Source organism: Myotis daubentonii, chromosome 12 (genome assembly GCF_963259705.1).
Source record: "Myotis daubentonii chromosome 12, mMyoDau2.1, whole genome shotgun sequence".
Taxonomy (NCBI): domain Eukaryota; kingdom Metazoa; phylum Chordata; class Mammalia; order Chiroptera; family Vespertilionidae; genus Myotis; species Myotis daubentonii.
The window spans coordinates 22,592,755-22,620,558 of NC_081851.1; the positions used below are offsets into that span (position 1 = coordinate 22,592,755).

The window sequence follows — 27,804 nt, forward strand, 5'->3', positions numbered from 1 at the left end:
TCCCCTGGGTCACAGCTGTGGCCCACCCACCTGCACTGGCCCAGTCCTGGGCACAGCCAGTACCTCCCCTGTGTCACAGCTGGGGCCCACCCACATACACTGACCCAGTCCTGGGCACAGCCAGTACCTCCCCTGTGTCACAGCTGGGGCCCACCCGCACTGACCCAGTCCTGGGCACAGCCAGTACCTCCCCTGTGTCACAGCTGGGGCCCACCCACATGTACTGATCCATCCTGGGCACAGCCAGTACCTCTCCTGGGTCACAGCTGTGGCCCACCCACATACACTGGCCCAGTCCTGGGCACAGCCAGTACCTCTCCTGTGTCACAGCTGTGGCCCACCCACCTGCACTGGCCCAGTCCTGGGCACAGCCAGGACCTCTCCTGTGTCACAGCTGTGGCCCACCCACCTGCACTGACCCAGTCCTGGGCACAGCCAGTACCTCCCCTGGGTCACAGCTGGGGCCCACCCACATGCACTGGCCCAGTCCTGGGCACAGCCAGTACCTCCCCTGGGACACAGCTGGGGCCCACCCACATGCACTGGCCTGGTCCACCTCCAGGCCTTTGCCATTTGCTGTTCGGTGACCCTGGTTTGAAGCCTGGACTCTGCATTCTGGTCTCTTTCTAGGGAGCAGCTTGGCACTGCTCTGGCTCACGGGCAGCGCTGCAGCCCACCCCTGCCAGCTGTTCTCTCGGGGAGGAAACAGGCACCATGGTGCCCCACCGTCAGGCTGGTCTCACCATCCCCGAGGCCCCAGCCCACCGGCGCCCTGTGGCCACTCCTCTGCCCCAGGCTAGGGTCAGGCTCCCGAGACTCAGGGCAGCGGCTTCCTTCCTGCACGGGGCCCAGTGGCCGGAACGCGGGGCTGTGAGTGAGGCAGGTGGCAGCCTCATGGAGTGTCAGGCAGAGACCTGTCTGAAAGGAAGCAGACCACTTTGCCTGCTTTAGATGACCTTTCTTGAGCCAATGCACTAACACAATTGTATTTTTCTATTCAATTATAGAGTCATCTCAGAAGAAAACCCTTCTAATTAGTGAAACTTTGGCTGAGTTTGATGTTCGGTGCTGGCCCCAAAACCCAATTGCTTCAAAATCATGTGTTCCCAGGATCAGGCCCACAAAGATGACCTTGAACCAATCACAGGAAGGCAACCCCACATCTGTTGCTCAGAAAAGCTGACCCTCTCACGGGCTGCCGAGGTGTCCTGGGACAATGGCCACTCCAAGGGGCCTTTGAGATAACGTAGGTCCTTTGTAGAAGATGGGATGTGGGCCCCCGGAGGGCCTCCTCTAGTGATTTTTAGAGAGAGTGGAAGGAGAAAGAGAGCAAGAGAGAGAAACATCCATGTGGGAGAGACACATTGGTTGCCTCCCACACGTGTACTGGCCAGGGCTGAGGATCAAACCTGAAACCCAGATATGTGCCCCTGACTGCGAATCAAACCCCAGACCCTTTGGTCTGCAGGCTGGTGCTCTAACCACTGAGCAACCGGCCAGGGCCGTCCTGATTTCTCTTACAGCCCCAGTGTCACACCATGCTTGTCATCAATTTAACCGTTAACATTTTTAAATTAAAATTCACTGTCATCTAACAGGTCATAGGTTTTGAGCAATATGCTGTTTGTTCTAAAAATCCCTATGTAATCAAGTTACCACTCACAATTACTGTCCACCCGGCCGCTTATTAAAAAATTGTTTTCAATGAACAAGCATGGGTGTATTTTCACAGCGTGGGGTCCACAGGAATGAGAACCTTCCCGATCACAGCCCAGCCCCTGGGCGTGGGGGCGATGTTGTCAGATGACAATCTGGGCTGTTCCTGAGGCCATGTGACTGCTATCCTCATGTCCCGTGGTGTGTTTTGTAGACGGATGCCACTTTGTAAAAATAAATTGTTAGATACACGCTTACAGGTGAATGCGCGTTCGAGGTGTGCTGGGGCGGGGCGTTAGACGGGAGATGGGGACCAGGGTGCTGAGCGGTGGGCCTGTTGCCTGGGACAGAGGCCTCTGCACTGGGAGACAAGTACCCCGATAGTCAGACACCCCCAAGTCCCTACCTGGAGAGACAGCCAAGCCAATGCAATCCCTTCCTCCCACCTCCAGCCCCACCAAAGGCCCCACAGTGAGTTCTTCTGCTTTGTTTTATTTTGTTTGTTTTTAATACCTGAGCCACCCTGTTAAAACCTAGCAATTCCTGGCTCTCTTTACAAAACCCAGAAGATCTGGGCCCACCGTGTCTGGGCCCACCCCCAGCAGCAGTAGCTAAAGCTGCTGATGAACTGTGCCCCTGCCCCCACTCCTTCCCTTTCCGGGAGACGCGGTGGGTGCCTGAGCTGTGGCCCTGGACAAAGCACCCGAGAGCCTCAGCCTCCCCTTCTCTCCAGTGGAAGGACAGCGTGGCCTCGCAGGGGGCTGTGTGCTCTGTGAGAAAGACTCCCCAAAGGGCACGCTGCCACAGAAACAGGCCCACGGCAGTCGCTGCCTCTGCTGCGCGTCCTCAGGGGACACTGCGCCCTCAGGCATCTTCGAAACCACAGGGCAGACAGCCGGGCCCTGTGTGCAAGCAGCCTGTGTACTGTCTTCCTCCTAAGTGGCTTGTCGGGGGAGTGAAGACAGCATTACTCAGAAACAGGTGATTCCCAGCTGCAGTCCCCCCTCTGATAACAAAGGACTCTGCCCAGAGCGGAGGCCAGGCGGGAGCTCTGGGCTGCACAGAGGCTGCCGGGACACCTTGGGTTTGTTTGTAACTAATCTCAAATCATGAGATCTTTTCCACTCGCGGCAAACCCGAGTCCCTCAGCAACATCTGTGGTAAGACGCGAGGAGCATCTGTGGACGCCGAGGAGAGGGTGGTTTTCCCCACCAAGTCCAGAGTTACCCTCCAAGTTGTAATCTTATCATATTTAACTGGTTCCACATAAACAGATCTGTGTATATTTTCAGTAGTTTCAGCTGAAACCTGTTAAGAACAGATGTGCAAATGGTTGCCCAGCACTGATCCGTTTAAGTTTATTTTTCCATGAACAGCCTTTTCACTCTGCCCTTCTTTGCAGGGGCAAGAAGAAAAAAGTGGGACTGTCAGTAAAGTGGATATTACACGCTTCAGAGTTCTCCGTAGCCAGTGCTTGTCGCTGGTTTTCAAATAGCTCTTTGGCTCGTGAGGCTGTGAGCTCAGAGGGTGCACTTGATCGCAGTGTTTGCTGAGACGTGTGGCTGGGAGGACGGGCTGTAGCTCCAGCTCACCGCCGCCTTTCCCTGCCCCGGCCGAAGTCCAGCAAGTAAGTTAGCCACATCTTTGACCTGTTCGTTTTGTGTGTGTGTGTGTGTGTGTGTGTGCTTTCCAGTTGGAAAAAAGGAGTTGGGGGTTGTTAAAAGGAACTCCTACAACTCAACAACAGCAAAAATCTGATTTGAAAATGGGCAAAGTACTTAAACAGACATTTCTCCAAATATGATATAGATACAAGTGACCAGCAGGCATATGAAGATGGCCAACATCACTCAGAATGAGGGAGACGCAAAAGAAAACCACAGCGAGATCCTCACCCCCCCCCGCCCCCCGCCCATGAGGATGGCTACTATAAAAACAAACAGAGAACAAATGCCGGTGAGGATTTGGAGAAACTGGGAAATTCGTGCACCGTGAATGGGAATGTAAAATGGTGCAGCTGCTGTGGAAAACAGTCTGGTAGTTCCTCAAAAAGTTAAAAATAGAACTACCATATGATCCAGCAATTCCTCTCTGGGTATTAGCCAACAGAATTAAAAGCAAGACCTCGAAGCGATACTTGTTCATAGCAGCATTATTCACAACAGCCAAAAGGTGGAAGCAACCCAATGTCCACCCACAACTGAATGGATAAACAAAATGTGGTCTGCACGCACAATGGAATATTATTCAGCTTTAAAAAGGAAGGCAGCCCGGCCAGCGTGGCTCAGTGGTTGAGCATTGACCTGTGAACCAGGAGGTCGAGGTTTGATTCCCAATCAGGGCTTATGCCCAGGTTGTGAGCTTGATCCCCAGTGTGGGGTGTTCAGGGGGCAGCCGATCAATGGTTCTCTCTCATCATTGATGTTTCTAACTCTCTCTCCCTCTTCCTTCCTCTCTGAAATCAATATAGATAAAGGAAGGCAATTCTGGTACATGGGACAACATGGATGAATCTTGAGGACATTATGTTAAATAAAACAGGCACCAAAAGACAATTGTATAGTTCACTTACACGAGGGGCCTAGAGTGGTCACATTCTTTGAAACAGAAGGTAGCATTCTGGGTGCCAGGGGCTGGGGGCAGGTGAGACGGGGAGTTAATGTTTAACGGGGACAGTTTCCGTTTTGCAAGATGAGGAGTTCTGGGGATCTGTTATACAGCCATGTTCACCTGCTCGGCTCCCCTGAGCTGCACACTTGGAGTGATGAAGATGGTGAAAATGAAAATGGGAGGAGTTCTCATCAGGACACGGATTTCATGGCAAGGACTCAGTGAGAGAATGCACAGCTGGCCAGACGCTTGTGGAGATGCTAATGCGGGGTGTGTGTGTGGCGGGTAAGATGGGCTGCTTCCCAGGTTTGAATTTCTGTTCTGGAGCACACTCCTCTCTCCACATCCCACTTCCCACCTGACAGGGTTCATCAGGCCACCTGGGTCTCTGTCACAGCCTACAGACTCTCTGGGAATGTCCCCTCTGGACATCTTGGCCTCTGGATCCAGAGCTGTCGCACTGGCCTACGTTTCCCTGTGGATGGCACCAGGTTCCACCTCAGTGGCCTCTGAGCCATCTCCCTCCAGTCTGCAGGTTTCCATCCCACTGATGGTGCCTTGGCACTGGGAGCTGGGGGGGGGGGGAGGTGGGGGTATTATGCCAGATGAGCCTCAGGGTTCAATGTCAGCTGGGAGAATCTACAGCGCCTGACCATGAGGGCCTAGGCCAGTGGTCGGAAAAGTGCGTCCCCTTGAGTGTGGCTCTTCCACAAAATACCACATGCGGGAGCGCATGTACAGTGCGATTGAAACTTCGTGGCCACACTCAAGGAGCCAAAGAGCCTCATGTGGCTCTCGAGCCGCAGTTTGCCGACCACCGGCCTAGGCGAACCACTTTGCCCCAGGGTATCGCCAGTAAAAGGAGGGTGAAGGCAGACTTGGGCAGATCTGCTGGGGACTCTGTTCCTGAATCAAGTCCAGCCTGGTGACCTCTGCAGGATGCAGCAGCCGAGCTTTACAAGCCTGTGCCGCTTAGCACGGAACAGGACACTGGGGCTGAGCGCTACCACAAGCACCTTTGTGTTTTCACCGGGAGCTGGCCTCTGGGCGCTCGCTCTGGGCCCCCAGCCCTGGGAGGCACCGGCCAGCCAGTGGAGGCAGAGCCTGAAGAATGGTCTTTGCAAGGCGGGCATCCAGCAGGGAAGCTCCCTGGCAAAGTGCACCACTTTGTCTTAAAGAGGAGGAAAGAACACAATCAAAGCATTCATTAACACTTCAAAGAGGTTCAAAGAGCACATTTGGTTCCCAATTACTGCCCTCCTGGTCGGCAGCATCTGGGCGAATCGCATTACCCTAATCCAGGGGGCAAGGCCCAGGCTTCCCAGCTGCAGGGAACTGCGGGAGGCTACAGTTCTGGGGGCCAGTGTCCCATCCTGGACCCGCTGCTGGCCCTGTAGTGATTCACTCTGGGTTAGAAAACCATCATCTTCCCCAAGCTATCCACGTCCCTCCCTGATCCTTTCACCTGATTATTATCTTGCCTGCCCCTGCCCTTTTTTTTTTTTTTTTTTAGAAGTTAACACTCAAAGGCCTTGATTTCTAGAACTGAGTCTGGACTTTGCAGAAGCAAAACCCAGCAGGCCCAGACATGGCTCCTTTATTTCTTACCTCCCTTGTGGCCACTGGTTTGGGGCAACCCCTCTGAGCCCAGGCCAGAAACCTCCCAAACTGGGTGGGGCTAGGGGTGGGGAGTTGCTGGAGTCTTGTCATTATCCTAAGATCTGAGAGCACTCAGCAAGTGAGCCCATGCCTCTGTCCGGGGGAGTTTAGCCCAGCGCTGCCTCCTGAGTGAGGAGACAGGTGAGGGTCAGACCCTCCCGCTCTGTCCCCACCTTCGGATTGCACCTAGAGCCCTTCATTCACTCAGGTCACCACCCCCAATGCAGCATCTTCACTCGGCATTCATGCCCCCCACCACTCTGACTTCCAGATAGTATCTTTATCAATACTGTGGGGTTTTCCTAACATGACTGACAGCTCCATGACCTTCCTCTTCAGCCACCAACAAAAGGGGACTTCAAAGATGTGTGTGCCTATGTGTGTGTTGCCTGTGTGTGTGTGTGTGTGTGTGTGCGCACGAGTGCCTGCCACCTGAAGCACACACTCCTAATGAAAACCAGGATACATTACAGAGACTGGCAACCTAATGATTACAAAAAGCTATATGAGGCATAACCCATTAGTGAGCGGCATTTTGTGCAAAACCAAGATACCGGGGCAGAATAGCACGCCTTTGTGCGGCACGCACTCAGCTGCAGCTCTGACTAATGATACAGCCGGGGTCTGTGCACACTTTCCCCCTTTGTGCCTATTTTCATAAGCTAATAACTCAAGCATGAAATTGTTTCAGGCTGAAAGTAGCGCGAAGAGCACAGCACACTGTGTGTGGAACAACTTTTTGTTGTTGTTGTTACTTAATTTAGTTCGGCTGTTTTTAAGTCAGAGGAGTGGAAACGTTGATGTGCGCTTTCTCTAGCAATGTGGTGTGGTTAAGCCCAAGAAAGTTTGGGATTTTGTTACACAAAGCAAGTTTCTAATGACTCCAGATAGGGGTTTCTCTTTGTACAGGTGTATGTTTCTGTTTGGTACAGGTGGGGACTGTTGGGGGAGGATGAAATGGAATCAGAACTGTATACTATAAAGGACATCAGCCTGACTCACCTGCCTTCAACTAGAAAACTCCTATCCCACCAGCAAGTCAGCAGGCTGGTTGAGCAGCAGCTGCCTGGACAGCTGGGGGTGGGGGCGGGGTAGACAGCTGGGGGTGGAGGTGGGGTGGAGCAACCGCGATGAATGACAGTAATGCCCCTGGATCCTAGAGCACTAGGGTTTGCTGAAAATGTTCCTGTCCACAGAATCAGAGAAAGTCCAATTGGAGGAGACCAGATTTCATAGGAGTCTTAGCATTTTTTCTTTTTCTTTTTTAAATCCTCACCCAAGAATATTTTTCCATTGATTTTCAGAGAGAGGGAAAGACAGAGAGAAATATCAATGTGTGAGAAACACCTCGATTGGTTGCCACCTGCACGTGCGCTGACCAGGGCCCGGGGCCAGGGAGGAGCCTGCAACGGAGGTACATGCCCTTGACTGGAATTGAACCGGGACCCTTCAGTCCTCAGGCCAACGCTCTATCCACTGAGCCGGCTAGGGCTTAAAAGTTTTTCTTTCTTCTTTTCTTTCATTGAGACAAGAGACTTTGAAGACTACAGAAGAATACAGAAAATAATATCACAAAATCCTCATACCCATGTTCCAGAATTAGCAAGTGTCAATATTTTATAATGAGGACTCCAACGTTTTTAACGTAAAATAGCAGAAGCATTACTAATAAAGTGCACCTTTTCCTTTATTTCATAGATGGGCAAAGTGAGGAGCAGGAGGGGCAGGACTTGGCTGACGTCCATCCTCGGCAGCAGCCTCCCGAACTGGGTCCTCACGAGGAGACTATTAGGAAGGTAAGACCAGCACCCTGGTCCCACTTGACAGATGAAGAGCTCGGGCCCCAGGGGAGGTGTCTGAGGGCCGGCAGCTACTCAGGGAGGTCTTCATAGTGACCTATTTCGTGGGGTACAGTTTAACTAACAAGTCGATCATGGATCACTGCCAAAGGAAAACAAAATATCCTGCTACCCAGTGAGACCATGCGATGGTTTTGATTTTTATTAGTGGATTGCTCCACTTATAAATCTTTGGTAAATCCCTGTTCCCCTCAAAGGGCATCTGAACCTGTTGAGAGTTTTTTAAAAGTGAAATTGGACCAAGTTCAGCGAGCAGCCCTTGTGAGCATCTCCGAACTTCTCAGCACACGGCTTGGCGGTGCATCTGTGCAGCCACCTTGGGTTGGGGTTGCGTCATGTCCCGCAGAGCCACTTGCGCTGGGGGAGGTCGGAGCGCCCAGGCCACCGCCCGAATCTCAGTGGGCAGGTTCACACCTGCCCCGGCTTCCAGGCTGAGGGCACCAACTGTGGGTTCAAATAACACTAATAAAAATCCCGCGTTGACTGGTTTTAGCGCTGGAGAATTCTCGCTGGTCATTTCAGAGGGACTGAAACTCCTCAGGATTATTTTAGGAGAAGTAAAAAGCAGCAGAGAAGAGGCGGCAGCCTGAGTTCCCCCAAGTCCCGATTGGGGCGCGGGGATGGTTACCAGGAGGTGCCCGGCTCAGACGGAACCGCGCGCCCCACCTGCGCGCCAGGCAGGGACCGACTGTGCACCTACCTGCGGGGGTTTCACATCCAGACGCGTGGGAACTGCTCCCCTGGGTTGGCCCCGTTAGATACTTTGGGGAAACACCTCCTCCTCGAGGGAGTCCTCTCCTCTGAGGCCCAGGGGAGAACTTCCAAAGACAGAAAAACCGCAGGGTTCCCGGCACAAGGGCCTGGCTTTATCAGCTGAGCGCAGGTCCTTCCTGCCGGGCCCTCCTCTGCCTAGAACAGAAACACAAGCAGAAAAGCATTCTGCAGCAGACACCCGGGCAGTGCTCAGTCCTCAAACGCTGTCCAAACGAGCTGAGTTCATTCTGTCTTTCTCTTTTGTTTAGCTGGGCATGAACATTGTCACCTTTCAAGACCCCTCTAACCAGCAAACAAGCAAACCTAAAAGGGCTGGCCATCTTGAACACACCAGGCAGGCTAACTTCATAGTCAAAGGCCTCAAAGAAAACGCTGGAAAGATGGCTCTAAGCTAGACCGACTCCAGATTGCTGGAGGTGGCCTGTGTGACACTGGAAAGCTGGTGGGCGATGGCCCTGTGAAGAGGAAACTGGGCAGGGAAGAAATTAACACAGCGATTCCTTGAATGGGGTTTGGAAAGATTTGGTTAAGGACAGCCCCATTGTTTCTGAACACCCATTAGCAGTGTGTGTGAGAGTTCCAGTCCCTCCACATTTTCACACTTGCTTACTATGGTCAGTCTTTTCATTGCACTCGTGCTAATAGGTGCATAATGATATCTCTATGATTTAATTTGCATCTCCCTAATGGCTAATAATGATGAGCATCTTTGCATACACTTGTTTGTCATTCAGATGTCTTCTTTGGTAATATGTCAGTTTAAATATTTTGCCCAGTGTGAAATTATTTCTTAAATTTATTTTTCAATTATAGTTGACATACAATATCATATTAGTTTCAGGTATACTAACTAGAACAGCATAGTGATCAGACATTTATATACCTTACGGCATGATCCCCCAGTAAATCTAGTAATTTGACACCATACATAGTTATTATAATATTATTGACTATATTCCTTATGTTGTATTTTATATTCCTGAGACTATTGTTATAACTCGTAATTTGTACTTCTTAATCCCCTTTTTATTTTTGTCCATTTTTAAATTGGGTTGTTTGATTTCTGATTGAGTTTGGGAAGTTCTTCATATATTATGGACACAAGCCCCTTATTGTATATATGACTTACAAATGTTTCTCCCAGTTTATAGCTTACCTTTCCATTTTCTAACAAGGGCTTTATTTTTTTGTTTTGAAGGAGGCCAGTATATCAGTTTTATTTTTTTTATGGAGTATGCTTTTGATGTTATATATAAGAAATCTTTGCCTAGCCCAAGGTCACAGACATTTTCTTCTAGAACTTATAGATACTTTACTCTATGATGACCCATCTTCTAGTTAATTTTTGTATATGATATAAGGTGTGGATTGAAATTCACTTTTTTGCCTATGGACATCCCAAGCGTTCCCTTAACATTTGCTGAAAAGATGATCATTTCTCCATTGCCTTGCTTAGCACCTTTGCCAGAAATCAGTTGTCCATACATGAGTGGGTCTATTTTGGACTCTCGATTCTGAAGATACAGTGAGATTTGTGCATATCTTTACTCCACTGTCCTGATGATTGTAACGTTATCATAGGTTCTTTTGCAATGTTGTTTTGATCATTAAGTCCTTCGCAATTCCATAGGAGTTTTAGGATCAGTTTGCCAATTTCTACAAAAACTCTTCTGAGATGTTGATCAGAATTGCATGGATTCTATAGATCAAGTTGGTAAAGATTTACACCTCAACAATATTGAGCCTTCTGACCCATGAACACAGCATCTATCGGTTAGGTCTGATCAAATGATTGAATCCATACCCCCTCCCCTGGAAACTGACCTTTAGGCCACTTCACAACCAACATTCCCTTTCGCTTAGACCACATTCCACTTGCTAAGACCATTAACCTTCCCCTCTGGACCTTCCCAGGAACAGACCCGCCCAGAGAATTCTCTGCCAAGAAAAAGCCCACCTAGAGTCCTTTAAAACCTGACTCCCCGTCCCTGGGTACTGGCGCCATTTTGGGGCTGAGCCCATCTGAGTTTCCAGATGACCTAATACATTTATGATTCTTTACCACTTTCAGCCTCATGCGTACCTCCTTTGGGGACCCTAACATTTGGTGTTGAAAACCCAGGAGGGTTCCACGGGGAAGGGGAGAGATCGCTGGCCTCCCTCCCTTACGGCCAAGGAGGACACCAGATCCAGGACCTCTCCCTCCCACTGCTGGGCCCCCGCTCAATACTGGCTCGTTTCATCTCCGGTAAGTAACAATTGGATCACCTCTCTGGATTTCTGATTTGCCATTTTCCGTCTCAGACAAAAGACGTGGCCCTAGGCCAGAAATCCTCTCCAGCCCCAGGACCAGGTCCCACAGTCTTCCTTGTTGCGTTGCTGGGAGGCCTGCCATGTGGATCAGACTGTCTTCCTCCCTCCGGAGCCTGATTATATGCTGGGGATGCCCTCCCTCTAGTCTACCTTCCTTGGTCTCCCCTTCTAGCTTCCTTCCTCTTCCTAATTTACCCCATGGGGGGTTCTTTTTCTGTCCCCAGAAAACACTCCTCTGGGGTGTCTTCTCCAGAATCTTAACACACTCGGCCTTCCCAGCTGCAGTGCCTTATCTTCTATTACTGCTGGACACAATGTAAATTATTCACATTTGCCCGAGAATGGAACTTTTGATTTTAACATTCTCCAGGACTTAAGACAATTTCTGTCACCACAATGGGAAGTGGTCAGAGATCCCCTACATCCAGGTCTCCTTTATACTCTGTAATCGTTCTTCTCTCTGTCAAACTTGCTCTACTTATCAAATCCTACTTCTCTACTCAAAGCCCCCTCTGCCAACCCCAGACTGTACCCCTGAGGCTTCTGATCCACCTTTCCTCAACCCATGAGGTCCTTCAGACCCTCCCTTCGACCCTTCTGATCACTTGGTTCTCCATTCCCCTCCAGCTCTACCAAACCCACCTCTTTATGTCACTCCTCTGACTGCCCCCCATCTTCAAACTCCACCTCTTTGTCCATCCCCTCAACCTCCTTACCAGGCCCCCCTCTTACTCGTTCACGAACAGCCCAGCCTCCAGTCCCCGTCCTTCCCCTCCGAGAGGTGGCCGGGGCCGGGGGGTATTGTCTGGGTACACATCCCATTTCCCATGTCCATCCTCACACAGATTGAGAGGCATCTTGGGTCTTTTTCCACCAACCCGACCGCCTTTACTAAGGAACTAAGTACCTGACCCAGTCCTATGACCTGACCTGGCACATCTTCGTCATCCCATCCTCCTCTCTCACCCCAGAGGAGAAGGAGCACATTTGGCTAGTAGCTCAAGACCATGTAATGCCCTTCATAGACAGGACGCAGTGGTCAACCCAGTTGGTGCTACCTCAGTCCCCCGAACTGACCCCAGATGGAACTACCAGGTCACTTCTCCAGGGCACCGACTCCGTACCCATATGATCACCTGTCTCATTCCTGGACTCAAAAAGGTTGCCCATAAGGCAGTCAACCATGGCGAACTTAAAATCACTCAGGGCTCATGGAGGCCTTACAGAAACTGGCCACCTTAGACTCCACCTCCCCAGAGGGAACCCTTCTTCTGAACTCCCATTTTATATCCCAATCAGCCCTCAACATACATTGTAAACTTTGAAAAATAGACCTAGGTCCACAAACCCCTCAAAAAGACCTCGTTAACCTGGCCTTTAAGGTCTTTAATAATATAGATAAGGAGACCCAAATCCAAAAACAAAGGCGAGATCAAGCCAAGCCCAGAAGGAAGCCTTTCAGCTCCTAGCCACCACTCTCGGGAACCCCAAATGAAGTGCTAGTCCTCCAACCAAGGATAAGGCAGGGCTAAGCCTCCTCTGGGCCCATGCTTCTAATGAATGAGGAAGGGCCCTGGACCAAGCCCTGCCCAAACCCGAGACCCCCGCCTGGGCCCTGCCCAAGGTGCGGAAGGGAAGGCCACTGGAAATCAGGCTGTAGTCTGGCCCCTCCAGGTCAGACCTCAGCCAGTCCAGCAAGGCTGCCCTCTGGAACTGGTTTGGAGCTCCCAGACCTGGGACTGGCCACCAAAGACTGAAGCTGCCCAGGTCCTGACAAGGCCCCACAGACTTGTATCTCCAGGACAGAGTCTCGGGTAACGATTGTGGTGGCAGGTACGCTGATCTCCTTTTTAATTGACACTGGGGCCACTTATTCTGCCCTCCCCAAATTAGCTGGGACCCTTGTCCCCTCCTCAATCTCTGTTATGGGTGTTGATGGACTAGTCTCATAGCCATTAGCCATTTCACCTCTATACTGCATCTTACTAGGCACCCCCTTTATGCACTCTTTTCTCATTCTACCTCGGTGCCTGACCAGGACTACCTTGCATCCCCTCATAAAGCCCAGTTGTCCTGAACCACAGTCACCTACCTTGGTTTCACTCTCACTCCACGTAGTTGAACCATTACCTTAGAGTGGTCAGCAAACTGCGGCTCGCGAGCCACATGTGGCTCTTTGGCCCCTTGAGTGTGGCTCTTCCTAAGCCTTAGGAGTACCCTAATTAAGTTAATAACAATGTACCTACCTAAATAGTTTAAGTTTTAAAAATTTGGCTCTCAAAAGAAATTTCAATCATTGTACTGTTGATATTTGGCTCTTTTGACTAATGAGTTTGCCGACCACTGCCTTAGACCAAGACTGTCAAACTCAAAGGCCAACACAGGCCAAATAAATGAGGCATGCGGCCCATGGGCTGTGAGCTTGACATGCTTGCCTTAGATCATAAATGCCTTATCTCCTCCAGGACTGTCCTCTCCTCTAGACAAGAAATACTCTCCTTTCTCAGGCTTGCTGGATACTTTCACCTCTGGTTCCCAACTTTAGTCTTCTTGCAAAGCCCCTCTATGATGCGGCGAAAGACCCCTTACCGAGCCTTTAGGTCCCAATGCCAGCATTCTCACCCCTTTAATGCTCTGAAACTTGCTCACCTCAGCGCCTTCCCAGACCCCGCTTCCCAAATAACAACTTTCTTTACTGCAAAACTGCGAAAGTTTACTTAACAGTCCTGCTACTATCAGAAGCTGAACTCATTATCACCCAAACCTTAGTATGTTACCTCTAAGGGAAAATGTGACAGTTTTAAATCCAAGCAGCTAGAGGTCTGCTCCCTCACTCCCTCCCCCCCCCCCACCACACACATCTTTTCTTCAGCCTCATACGCCTCTACATAATTTTCCAAAGTCCTTGGTAATTTAAAGGCTTTGGGGCATTGCTAGGTTAAATGATAAACATCTAAATATTTTTAAATAACATAAGATATTGAACATTAATTGCTAGACAAGTTTTAAATTCATCTGCTCTTAGCTTTTATTACAGAAGGTCTCATACTTTGTTGAAGGTATATTTTCTTGAAAGTAAGAGTATGTTTAAAGTGTGTTCATAAATGACAATTTAAGAAATGCTGGTTGTTTACTTTGGTTATCATTGGAAATTAAGGTTTCTGAATGAGTAAGAAGGTTTGTGAAAGTTGTAGAAAAGTTTGTCCAGTGAGTCAGGACCTGACCACCCCTGATGTCCGAAGGGACCCCTTCTCTCTTGGTAAGCTAAATCAGCCCCACTCAGGCTCTCTCCTGTTGCTTGTGTCCTTAGATTGAAGCCTAGACTTTCTTTATTTCCACCACTCATTCACAGTCCTTGACACTATCACTGAAAGCCTCAACAGGTCTTCTTGCTTGGCATTTAGGAACTTCTCTCCCCTTTTCTAGCCTTCTTAAAAGTCATACAATGCAAAGGATACAGAGTCAGGAATGATCCCGTAATACAGAGAAATAACAAAGCAGACCAGAAGGCCAAGGCAGTGGCTCAGAGGAAGTCTCTGCCTTCCCAACTCTTAGCTCTACCTCATATAACACCCTAATATACTCCCAAGGAATTTCAGTCCCTTTTAGCTCTTGGGGCCACTCAGGAAGATCTATGGCTAAAATTTCAGAGAAAATATATCCTTCCCAGGGATAGGTCCATGATATCTTATGGGCTAGTCACAATTACCTACATATAGGCTATAGATCGCTTCTACAGTTCCTAAAACCCCTTATCACATGTCCTAGCCTAGCCTCCCTACTGCAAGATATCACCCAAACCTGTTCTACTGGTTACTCAGCATCTCCCCAGGGACAGGTTAGATCTCCTTCTTTCCCCACTCATCAGGCAAGGGGCCAAATCCCTGCACAAGACTGGCAAACTGACTTCACTCACATGCCTCCTATTAAAAGAACCAAATATCTCTTAACCAAAGTGCATACCTTCTCAGGCTGGGTAGAAGCATTCCCCACTGGGTCTGAAAAGTCCTCCGAGGTCACACAGCTCTCATTCAGCATATCATTCCCAGATTCAGCCTCCCCACCTCATTACAATCAGATAATGGACCTGCTTTCATGTCTCAAATAACTCAACAGTCTCCTACACAAGCCTACTGACCCCAGTCTTCAGGCAAGGATACAGACTGCTTTTTATAAGCTAGAGTAAAAAGGCGAATTCCTTAATTCTCACCTAACTCAATTAACTCTCAAAACTAAAGAACCTTGGACTACTCTCCTACCTCTAGCCCTTATGTGCATCAGAGCAAGCCCACACACCCTCCTTTCTTAGTCCCTTTGAACTCGTGTATGGAAGACCCTTCTTATTAGGAGACTTTCCTTCCACAGAGACCCCTCTAAGAGACTATGTTCCCATTTTAAATCTCATCCAACAATTACGGAGAGAACATGCTGATCAGGTGCTCCCTAAACCTTTATGGGAGACATTCCCCCCTACTCCCCTACAGCCAGGGGACTGGGTCCTCCTAAAGGAAATCCATCCACCCAACAATGCACAGCCCTGGTGGCAAGGCCCTTACCAGGTACTCCTAACTACTCCAACTGCAGCTAATCTATTGGGCATACTCCATGGTTCCACCTTTCCAGATTAAAACCTGCCCTTGGAATACTACCATCGCTTGAGCTGGAGTCCCCTAAGTATCCCAGCCACCTGATCAGGCCTACCAGACTCCGCCTTACCTGCATCCCAGAAGAAGACGATGAGTGAGTGAGCACCCCTGATGTGCCGCCTATGTACTGCCCTTATGGACCCTGCCTTCCCTGAAAGCCCGGTTCCTCTCCCTACTGCCGCCTCTCTCTTCACATCAGGATTCTCACCTTTCTTTGGGACTTACCCATGGGATGAGATTTCCGTCTTTCTAGATCCCAAACATGCCCTTTCCCTTCCTTGGGACAATCCTGACCCTGGAAGTGGGAATTAGCTCTCCTTCTCATCCTATTCCAATCCTCCTCTCCTACACCCGTAAGGAACTTTCTCACCTCCACTCATCTCAAACGAACACTTACCCTTACCCATTCCCTCCTAAACCAGACCAATCCAGCCTTAGTCAGGAATTGCAGACTCTGCCTTCCCCTCTCCTCTTCAGCGTATACACCATCCCTTTACCAACCAAGAGACGGAATAAGGCAAAAATCACTCTAGCTTATAAAAAGGAAAAGGGGATTACATGTCTAGAAAAGGCAGACACCCTTCTAGGTAATTATCCTACAGCCCAGGCAAATCAAGCCTCCATTCTTTCCGATACTTACGTTCTATCTCTTACTAAGGTAGCTCCTTCCTCCACCGGGTCACAGATCCTATCACTCTACACACTCCACTAATTGCCTAAGCCCCCTTATGCTTTACAAGGTCACAGGGCAACATAATAGGCCATCCCCCATTGTTAGCGTGCAACACTACAGTTAACCTAGAACTACTGAATGCCACTGGTACCAGGTCTCCCCAGAAGCCAATGGTTGTTTCCTACAGCCGGTCCCTTTTATTTCTTATCCAACCATTCAGGCCCAAGGCTTCAATTGCTTCTTTCCTTCCCTTTCTCTTTTCCCTTGGATATCAGCCCACTCTAGTGTTCCCACCCACTTTCACTGCAATAGAATCTCAACCACTCATCTGTCACCTCTTATCGGCTGGGCCATGGCGACTACCCTCTTGATTTGGAGTGCAGAACCAGGAAAAGGACCCTCATACCCTTTAGTCCACCTCTTCTCTCTACACCTTTCAGCTTGTATCCATGATCAGGGATTTTTCTTCCTCGGTGGGGGAAACACATACATACATCTGCCTCCCAACCAACTGGGCAGGAACCTGTTCTCTGGTCTATCTCTCACCCAATGTAGACATAGCTCCCAATAATCAGTCTTACCTGTCCCCGTAACTCATCATATCCAACACAAAAAGGCAGCCCAGATAATCCCCTCCTCATAATCCTCAGCATCACAGGAGGGGTTGGAACTGTCATAGGGGCCTAACCACTGCTCTATCATATTTTGAAATCCTGTCCCAGGGCTTACAAGAAAGCTTAGATGACATTGCCAAAAGTTTAGTTCACATTCAGGATCAAATAGACTCACTAGCGGCTATCACCTCTTCCAGTGGGAGAGGACTAGACCTCCTGACTGCAGGGAAAGGGGGTCTCTGCCTCTTTCTGGAAGAATGTTGTTTTCATGTCAATCTGTCTGGTCTCATCAGAAATGCTGCCCAAAAATTAACAAAAAGGGCCACAAAAACTAGAGAACATTAATCAAATTCATGAGACTACTGGCTAAAGGATATACATTGGTATACCTGGCTGCTTCCCTTCATAGGACCATTAACATCCCTATTCCTCACCCTTGTTTTTGGCCCATGTAGTCTGCATCATTTTTCATCTTTCCTTCAGGACTGCTTTCAAGCCTTCGCCAACCAGTCTCTTGGGGAATCATGCTGCTGCAACCCCTCGCTCCAACCATGAGGAATTTATACAGTGTTCCAGCCAACTACAATCAAAGTCCATCCCCCTATGATCTCAATGTCCCCCATCATCAGGAAGTAACTACAGAAGATTTGACCTCCATCCCTTTTGCTTAGACCATATTTCACTTGCTAAGACCATTAACCTTCCCCTCTGAACCTTCCCAGGATCCAGACTCGCCCAGAGAATTCTCCACCCAGAAAAAGGCCACCCAGAGTCCTTTAAAACCTCTGACTCCCCATCCCTGGGTGCTGGAGCCATTTTGGGGCTCAGCCCATCTGAGTTTCCAGATGATATAATAAATGTATAATTCTTTATCACATTCAGCCTCATGCGTTCCTCCTTCGGTGACCCTAACCCTGTCTACTCAGGTTCTCTTTCATTTCTCTCAGCAATGTTTTGTAATTTTCAATGTCTAGATCTTGTCCATCTTTTGTCAGTAAATATTTTATACTTTTTGATACTATTGAAAATGGTATTTTTAAAATTTCAATTTTCATTCTTCATTGCAAGTATACAGAAATCCCGTTGATTTTATGTTAATCTTGTTTTTTGAATCTTTACTAAAGTCTTTTTTTTTTTTTTTTTTTTTTTTAGCTCTAGTAGCTTTTGGTTCTACAGGATTTTCTACAGAAACTCTCATGTTATCTGCAAATAAGGACAGCTATACCACTCCATTTCCAAGCCAGGTCTCTTTTCTTTCTAGTTCTCGCCGTTTTGTGCTGGATAGAATCATAAGTATGCAATAAGACCTTGAGGGTTTCTGATCCTAGGAGAGGAGTATTTGGTCTTCTGCCACTAAGAATTGTGCTAGCTGTAGGTTTTCAGTAGATGCCCCTTCCAGGTTGAGGAACTTCCCATCAATTCTTAATTTGCTGAGAGTTCTTATCAGAAATATTGGTTGGCTATTATTAATTGGTTTTTCTGTTTCTGTTGAGACCACAGTTTACTTTTGTCATCACTTTACAAGTTTGAGTGAAGTGTGGAACACTTACCTCTTTTTATATCCCTTTACCCTTTCTGCTTATAATATAACTAGAGGCCTGGTGCATGAGTTCATGCACAGGTGGGGTCCCTTGGCCTGGCCAGCAACTGGGGCCAATCGGGGGGTGGGGGGTGGGGAGGCAGCAGGCTAGGTGGAGGGACTGCAGGAGGTTGGCTGGCCAGCCAGCAGGAGGGACCATGGGAGGTTGGCCGACTGGCCCCCCAGATTGGGGCCAATGGGGGCGGTGGCCAGCTGTGGGGAGGGACCGTGGGAGGTTGGCCAGCTGTGGGATATTGGCTGTGGGAGCACATTGACCACCAGGGGGCAGTTCCTGCATTGAGCATCTGCCCCCTGGTGGTCAGTGCATGTCATAGCAACCAGTCGACTGGTCATTCGGTCGTTCAGTTGTTTGGTCGTTCAGTCGCTTAGGCTGTTATATGTATAGATTGTCTTAAATATTTCTTCTACATACAGTTAGAATCCCATTAGGCAGTGTCACAGTTTTTGCCTCAACCTTCATCACAATGTAGAAAAGTCACAAGGAAAAGGAAAGTACCATAATTACCAATATTTTTGCTTATCATGTTCTTTCTTCCTTACTGGTGTCCCAGAAGTCTTCATTTTATTGTTTCCTTTCTTTTTAGAAAACGTCTTGTAACCATTTTCATATAGTATGTCAGCTGATGACAAACATTCTTAGTTTTTCTTTTCTGAGAATGTCTTGATTTTCTTTCAGCATTTAAAAATACTCTGGCTGCCCTAACCGGTTTGGCTCAGTGGATAGAGTGTCAGCTTGTGGACTCAAGGGTCCCAGGTTCGATTCTGGTCAAGGGCATGTACCTTGGCTGTGGGCACATCCCCAGTGGGGGGGGGGGGGTGCAGGATGCAGCTGATCGATGTTTCTCTCTCATCAATGTTTCTAACTCTCTATCCCTCTCCCTTCCTCTCTGTGAAAAATCAATAAAGTATATTTAAAAAAAATAATAATAAAAATACTCTGGCCTCAAAAAATAAACAAAACAAAATAAAATAAAATAAAATAAAATAAAAATACTAGCCTCTCCAGTTTCTAATGACAATATGCTGTCATTCAAACTCCCCCCAGATAAAGTGTCACTTCTCTCTGTTTTCAATAGATATTTTTTTCTTTCTGTTTTTCAGAGGTTTGACTATGCTATGTCTTGATATTCATTTCTTTGGGTTTATTCTGTGTGAGGTTTGCTCAGCTTCTTAAATCTGTAAGTTCATGTTTTTTGGGGTTTATTTTTATGTGTTTGTATTAATTTCAGAGAGGAAGGGAGAGAAATAGATAGATAGAAACATCAAAGAGGAGAGAGAATCATTGATCAGCTGCCTCCTGCGTGCCCCATACTGGGGATCAAGCTCCTAACCCTGGCATGTGCCCTGACTGGGAATCAAACTGTCCCCAGTTCCTAGATCGACGTTCAACCACTGACCCACACCACCCAGGCTATGAGTTCATGTTTTTTGCCAAATTTGGGAAGTTTTAAGTCATTATTTAAATTCAGTACTTTCTGCCCTCTTTTCCTCTCTTTCCAGAACTCCAATGTCACAGAATTTAGACTTTATCATAGCCCCCTTCACCCCACCGGGTCCCTGAGGCTCTGGGTCTATTTTTCAGGCCCATTTTCTTCTCTGAGTGTCATGTACATTGATGGTTAATATTGTCCTGTCTCTGGTTCGGTGCCTCCCCTCTGTTCTGCTGGTGAGTAACTCCACGGAGGTGGGCTGTTGCTTTGGTTACTGTATTTTTCAGTTCTAAATTTTCCATATGGTTCTTCTTTCTATTCTATCTTTCTTGACTGGGACTTCCTATTTTTTCATTTGTTTTAAGAGTGCTTGTTATTGCTCTTCGGAGCATTTTTATGGTGGTTGATTTAAAAGGTTTGTCAGGTAATTCTAACATCTGTCTTCTTGGGGTTGGCATTTATTAACTGGTTGTTTTCACACAGTTCGAGGTCATCCTGGATCTGAGCATGATGAGTAGTTTCCTATTGAAACCCGGACACTTGGGGTATCCTGTTAGGAGACCGTGGGTCTTCCATTAATCTGTTTTAGGGTCTCCTCTCACACTGCTCCAGTAGGGACGGCAGGAGTGGCAGGGAGCCGCCTCCTTACTGCCAGGTGGGGTGGAAGTCCAGGTCCCACACAGCCTTTGTTGACACCGAGGTAAGAAGTAAGAAGGTGTCTCCCCAGTTCTAGCTCCCACACGGCCTCCACTAATAAATAGTTTCCTCAAATGCAGGGGTCAGAGTGCCTCATGGCTGAGGGGTGGGCTGAGTCCTGGCTCCCCCAGGCCGCCTCTGATACCACCAGTGGGGAAGGGGAGGGAGCCGTGTTGCTGCTGGGTGGGGTGGAAGCCCAGGTGCCCGATGGCCCACAGCACCGTGGAGGAGCTGTTCCAGGGGGCACAGAGGAAAGTCTCAGCTCCCTGCTCAGCGTGCTCAGACACACCCTGGGTGGAGAAGTTGGAAGATGGGGAGGGAGTGACACTGAAGGTGGGACACCCAGCCCATGTTCTCTTCATCTTATCACATTCGCCACCACAGGCCCGCACCGAGCTGCTCACACTGGCTATTTCTGTTTTATCTCCTTTACCTCTCTCCCTGCCCTGCCTCCCAGGGTTAGAGCGAGGCAGAAGCAGAATTCCCAGCAGGTCTGGCTGATCCTAGGCCCTTGCTTTTAGCCATGATGGTTTATCATTTATTCAATTCTGCATAGAGGGGACGAGTGCCCTTTGGGGTATGCGTTTGCGGGGTGTGGGGAGGAGGGGACTGGCAGGGCTCTGAGGGAGGAGCCTCCATGGGTGTCCACGTCGGGGGGAGAGAATGGCGGGCTTGATGGGAAGGAGCTGGGATTTGGGGATTGGCAAAACCTGAGTTCAATCCCAGGGTCCACCCGAACCCACTGATGGCGGGAGTTTGGGGAGTTGTTTAAGCTCCTGCTTCCTCCCCACGTCTGGGCGATGAGGTGGCAATGGTGGCTCCCGGGAAGGTTGCGGGTGGGTACACTGAGGTCCGGCGTGCGAAGTGCTCAGGTGGTGCCCAGCTCACAGGAAGTCCCCATGCGTCTTTGTCATTGTTCTGAAAATTGGTGGGCACTGCAGACCCAGAATCCTGACGTGAGTGGACACACCACAGGGTGGCAGGCAGCCCCGTTTGTCCAGAATGGAGAACCTAGCAGAGCCCAGGACCCCCGGGAGGACGTGTGCAGGGACCTGGGCTTCCGCAGCAGGGCCTGAGCGGCCTCTGGGTCTCTTCCTTGGAGAGGTCACTCCAGGCCTGTGCTCTGGGAGCAGCAGGGGCTCAGCAGAGGGAGCAGCGGCTTCCGCCGGCTCTCAGACACCCAGCTGCTGTCTCTGGGAATGTGTTTTTCCACCCAGAGGGAAGTGGGGGGTGGGGGGGTTGAGAAAGGAGGCAGGACGGTTTCACAAACACTGGCCTGTTAGCTCCCGTGCGCGTGCCGTGGACACCAGGCCAAGGCCAGCGATGTGCGGGCTGTGGGCACTGCACACTCACGGCACCACTGAGATGGATTTTGCAAACTTATTATAAACAGATTACATTCTTATCCTAATGTGGCTGTTGGCCACCTGCCCGTGAATTTTAGCCTTCAGGAGAAAACAATCGCTTGAGCTGGGTGTTCAGTACTTTTACTTTCCATACATGACTTGGGGTTCCTTCCAGTTTCCCTTCACCCCAACACACACACACACACACACACACACACACACTCATACACACTCACACATACTCACACACTCTCTCTCACACACACTCACACACACTCACTCACACTCTCACACACTCACACACACTCACATACACACTCACACTCTCTCTCACACACACACACTCACACACACACAACCTCTCACCCACACTCACAACAACACACACTCACACACACACTCTCACACTCTCTTTCTCACATACTCACACACACACTCTCACCCACACTCACACACATACACACACACACTCTCGCACCCACACTCACACACACACACACACACACTCTCTCTCTCTCTCATCCACACTCATCCACACTCACACACATACACACACACTCACACATACACACACACTCGCCTTCAGTAGTGGGCCCAATGACCACCTTTCTATATATGTATGTTGGGAGCGCAGTACCTACTACCATGTTGGAGGCAGTATTTTGGCTTTTTAGAAAAAGTCCTTTGGGAGTCACCAAACAGTTCACATTCAACAAAGTCACTCTGGCTTCTGCTTACAAACTCGTCCCCTCAGAAAAATACTTTAATAGTCCCCTCCTTCCCTCTCCCAAGTCCCACCAGGCTCCCCTCCCCTCCTGTCCGTGTTTATAGTCTCTTCCTCCCTCCCTCCCTCCCTCCCTCCCTCCCCGTCTCTCTCTCTCTCTCTCTCTCTCTCTCTCTCTCTCTCTCTCTCTCTCTCTCTCTCTCCTTCTTCCTTTTACAAAGTCCTCCCCATTTGCCCTTACCCAGAAATGCCGTCATCTTTGCTTCCTGCCCACCATGGCCTACAGAATCCTCCTCTGAGCAGGGAGGTGGGCACAGAATGAGTGCCCAGGCCAGGCCCTCAGGCCCCAGCACCAAAGGCGGAGGAGACAGCTCTGTTCCCCACCCACTGACAGGGCGGCTGCATCGCCATCTCCCATCTCGCAGCCAGGCAGTGTCTTTGCCCCAAGAGTCAGCCCGGCAGCCATTCCAGGCACTGGCTGCTTTGATCTCACAGGGCAGGGCCATTTCCTCTCGTCTTTCCTTGGTAAAAAGTCCACTAGGCAGCACATTGTGGAAAGGGATTCTAGTCAGACCACAGGATGCTAAGAGTGAGTTCTCTGGATGCAGGCACTGAAGACTCCCTGGCCCACCTGGAAGGGTCTGGGCTCCGCTAGACCTCCCGTAGGTCCCACCAGAGGCTGGCTGTCAGGGGGTTCCAGCAGCAGGTGGCCCTGGCCCGTGCAAATGTGGCCACAGACTGGCTGCTCTTACCAGACAAACGGCCTGGCAGAGACTTTGTAGATGGTTCAATAAGTGCTGAGTGAGAGGCCTTGAGGGACTCCTCTGTAGAAGAGCTTACCTGTGGGTGAGCGAGTGTGTGTGTGTGTGTGCATGTACACTGTGGTTATGCATGTGTGAGGATGTGTGCTGTGTGAATGCATGCACACATGCTGTACTGATTGTGCATGTGTGAGTGTGCACAGGTGCTGTGAATGTGTATGTATGAGTGTGTGCACATGTGAGAATGCATGCACACATGCTGTGGTTGTGCATGTGTGAGTATGCATGTGTGCATGCATGTGCATGTATGTGTGAGTGTGCACATGTGCTGTGAATGTGTATGTATGAGTGTGTGCACATGTGTGAATGCATGTACACGCGCTGTGGTTGTGCATATGTGTGTGCACATGTGCTACAGTTGTACATGTGTGAATATGCACATGTGTGCACCATGTAGAGATGGACACCAGGCACGCACAGCTTTCCCCCTCCCCCAGCAGCTGCACACATCTGCTCTTCACATCCACAAGCAGTTGGATGGCTCTGAGTGCCAAGATGACTATATTTGGTTACATTAAGGGCAGCAGGCTGTGCCACGGTTTATTTAACAGGGTGCAGAGCGTTAGATATTAGTGTTGCATCCTATCTTTGGCAAATACAAGTGATGCCTAAACGTTTTTCTATGTTTCACTGCTCACACTTGTGTGAGACTAGCTGTGGACAAATTCTCAGAGGCAATGTGCCCAAGTAAAGAGATAGAATGTGTTTGTGGTTTTAATAGATGTTGACAAATTGCCCTCCATCAAAACTGTGCTATTCTATAAACACCCAGGATGAATAAAAACACCTGGTTCAAACATCTTTTCGAACCTGCCACGTGGCCACAATGGGGCTGTCTGAAAGATGAACAATGGGCCTTGGTGTAAACATAATCGCCTTTCTTTTTTCATGAATGGTGTTGGGCATTTCCTCAGATGCTTGGGGGCCCCTGGTAACCCATTCCCAGGTCTGCCCAGTTCCCATACTGTCCCATTTTTCTATTGATTTCTAGGTGGCTTCATATATTAGGGATGTTTGCACTTTGTGATCTTGAGTAACATAGTTTCTCTCAGTTTGACATTTGCATTTTGAGTTTGTTCATGGTCGGTGTGGTGTATAGAGAAAACTTGATTGTTAGGTAGTCATTTTCAACAATTGTTTTTCCCCTTTGGTTTTGTGGTTTGTGTATTTGCTAGTAAAGGCATTCCTCCTCTGAAGTGAAAAAAATAATGATCATTTTCTGTTAGAACTTTTATAGTCTTATTTTTACATTTAAATGTCTGAGCTATGCAGATTGTGTTCAGATATATAACTGCAGTGTAGGTTCACACGGTGTTTTCCTAGATGCTGCCCTGCCTATTGTCCCAATACTATTTCCTGAGTGACCCTCTCTCCCCACTGATGTGAAATGCCACCTTGGTCCCCTCCCCGAGGCCTGGTTGGCACATGGCCTTCTCTGGGGTTTCCACTCAGAGGAGGAGAAATGCTTTTAAATAAGCCACACATATGCATAGCTCAGCTCAGACCGGGTAGCATCCCCAAAGGCTTCCTTTTATCTATGGTTTTAAATGTAGAAAAATCGCTCCTCACTTTAAAAATACACCCCTCCTGTTAGCTTCCCATCCCATCCCATTGTCAGCCTCCCACCATCACCGCCCCTGCAGCAGCCCAGTGGTTTGAGGGCGAGGAGGAAGAAGTGCAACATTTGGGCCCTGAGCGGGAGAAGCTCAGAAAGACATTCCCGGTCAACACCTGGGCTGGCCAAATCCAGGACACTGACAGGGCTGTGTCTCAGTCGCCCACCTCTGCTCTGCCTCCAGGTCTCCTTCAGTGCCCCAGGGGCTCCGCTACAGGTGGCCCTTCCTGGGGGGTTCCCGTGCCAGCAGCTCCGCTCACAGCCTGTCCCCTCAGAGGCCCGGGTAGCGGACGGCCACAGTATTTCCCTCACGGGCACACTGGCTGTCGCTATCCTCCTCGATGACAAATCAGCTCCCACTTGCAAACACACCCTCCACGCAGATCTGACCTGTATTGCTGGACTACCTTCTCTTCTGAACCAGCTTTCACAGAGCTGTCCCCTGAGGAGGCATTTAAACCCACTGAGCAGCTCTGAGTCCATTTGTCTCTGCTCCAGGTGGCACAGAGCAGGTGGAAGGGCTCAGATAAACCGGGGTTCCTTTTCCTGTGTGCGTTAGAGCACCCCGAGGACGGTGTTAACCCCCTTCCGAACCCTGGGCCTGTTGATGGTCACACTGGCTCCTCCACTTTGTCCCAGAATTAATCACTTTATAGGTTTGAGAGAGAGAGAGAGAGAGAGAGAGAGAGAGAGAGAGAGAGAGAAAGTTATCAAATCCAGACCCCATGCAGAGCCAGAGACCTCTCCGTGGAACCCCCAGAAGAGGGGGGTCAATGCCTGTCACTGGAGCCAAGATGCCCACCAGCAGCTGGGAGGGTCTCCCCCAAGGGCCAGAGTGTGGCCCCAAGTTCCTTTGGACATAAGAGTCTTAGTCTTCTTCCCTATAAGGTGTGTCACTGAGCGACAGGCGACGTGCTGTTCCAGAGGACAAAGATCGGGGCACGCCCTGATGTGACATCCATCGAATGTGTGCAGACAGATGCCACAGCCCCACAAACCTTATCTCTCCCAGGACACACATCATCACCTTCGCCAACTGTGGCGTGTAATCCGAGGTTCCAGCACCGGAGCGTGCCGGGCAGGTCACACGCTCAGGACACCATACAGGGTATTGTCTCCATTTCACTTGGTTAAGTCTCAGTATCATCTTTTGCATGTGTTTTGTCCTAATGGCTTTTTTTTTAATTGTCTCATCACCTAGAGATAACCACTAGGAAGAAAAAAACAAAATGTTCACCTTTTTTTCTGTATAAGTGTGTATTTCCCTTTACTATTGGGATCATGATCTCTACAGTGGTTTTCATTAGGAAATAATCTACACGTGCTTAATGTCTGTGTGATATTTCATCTTATAAATGTATCATGATTTATTATCAGGTGGACCTGAGCGCACCAGTGTCCACCCTTTGTGGCCACATTGGTTTGTTCCTAGGTGTTTTCTCTCTTTGTCCTTCACTGGGCTTAGTCACCATTAGACAAACAGAATTGGGGCTTCCCCCATCACTTCTCTCACTCAGGATCTGTGTGCCCGTGGGCCCCAGTCCTTCGGGTGAACATCAGGAGATGGTGCCCAATCTTTCTGGCCTCAGGTTCTTCTTGTCATACTGAGCCTGGTAGCAGCATTTATTTCCTGGAGTTGTTATCAAGGAAATAGTGTGTAGTTATTATTGATATCAGTATTATTATCTACCTGTTATTGGAACCATTTCTGGTTACAAGTGATGGAAACTCAACTCAAACTGGTTTAAACACAAAAAGAGAATCTATTGGCTCAGAGAATTTTCCCCAAGGGCTGGCCGCCAAGCAAAAGGCTCAGAACTCTGTCAAGGTCACCGGGACTCAGGTCTCCCCTGGCTCCACTGCTGCTCTGCGTGGAAGGGAGATGGTGGTGGCAGCACCCAGCCGTACCCTCAGCCCCCAGCCGGGCAGAACCATGGTAAGGAGGCCGGCCTCAGCATGGACTTGGCTCTTATGGCCTCAGTATGGACTTGGCTCCTATCTCTGGGAACTGGCGCCGGGCCCAGATGAGGGGGAGCCCCACTCTGAACTTGGGAGATTTTCTTTCCTCAAGGGAAGTGCTTTCGAGCCTTCCTGGCCGGGATGACATCGCTGACACTCCTGAGCATGTCCTCCACTCTGCAGCGGACCCATAAATGCAGCTCTTAGCAGTAAGACAGACTTACCCCCCCCCACCCCCCCCCCCCCCACCGCCCAGTGTGGATCTGACATTCCTAGCCGTGACTCTTGTCTGACATGGCTAGGCACCTTCTTGTGCTGAGGGTGGGTAGGTAACTGTCGGCATTTACCCTTGACCCTCCCAGCCTCCTAGATGAGCTTCCACACCTGGTGACAGACCTTGCAGCACCCTTCCACTCTGCCCAGCAGGCCTGCTGGACTGAATTGGATGCTTGCTTCTATTTCTGCGAGATGGACACTTGGCCTGTCCTAGTGCAAGTCTGGTCACTCACTGTGGTTGTGGGGTGACACTTGGGTGCTGGGAACTCTATTTTTTGTGACCTAGAATGCACGGCCCCTTCCTTTTTGCAACTCCATGGCCCCTTGTGGCCTGGCTTCTGTCATGGTGCAGTCTCCATGGAATGGGAATCCATTCCCCTTCCCTCTGTGCCCCTGCATGGAAATGGAAAGGCGCTCTGTTGTCCACAACGCCTCGTCCCCTGCCCAGAGCAGTCCCCAGCTGAGCTGAGCGCAGCAGCCTCGGAAGCAGCGGGGCAGCCCTTTCTTTCCCCACAGAGGCACCTGACAGTCCA

General features: G+C 49.5%; 1 long non-coding RNA gene across 1 annotated transcript in view; it reads left to right on the forward strand.

Moving 5' to 3' along the window:
- The first annotated feature begins 3,310 nt into the window (after positions 1-3,310).
- Positions 3,311-27,804, forward strand: part of LOC132213091 (uncharacterized) — a 58,225-nt gene continuing 33,731 nt past the window's right edge. Inside the window, exons 1-3 of the long non-coding RNA XR_009447891.1 lie at positions 3,311-3,828; positions 7,624-7,721; positions 10,630-10,806. This is a non-coding gene — a long non-coding RNA (uncharacterized LOC132213091). The remainder of the gene's footprint in view (positions 3,829-7,623; positions 7,722-10,629; positions 10,807-27,804) is intronic.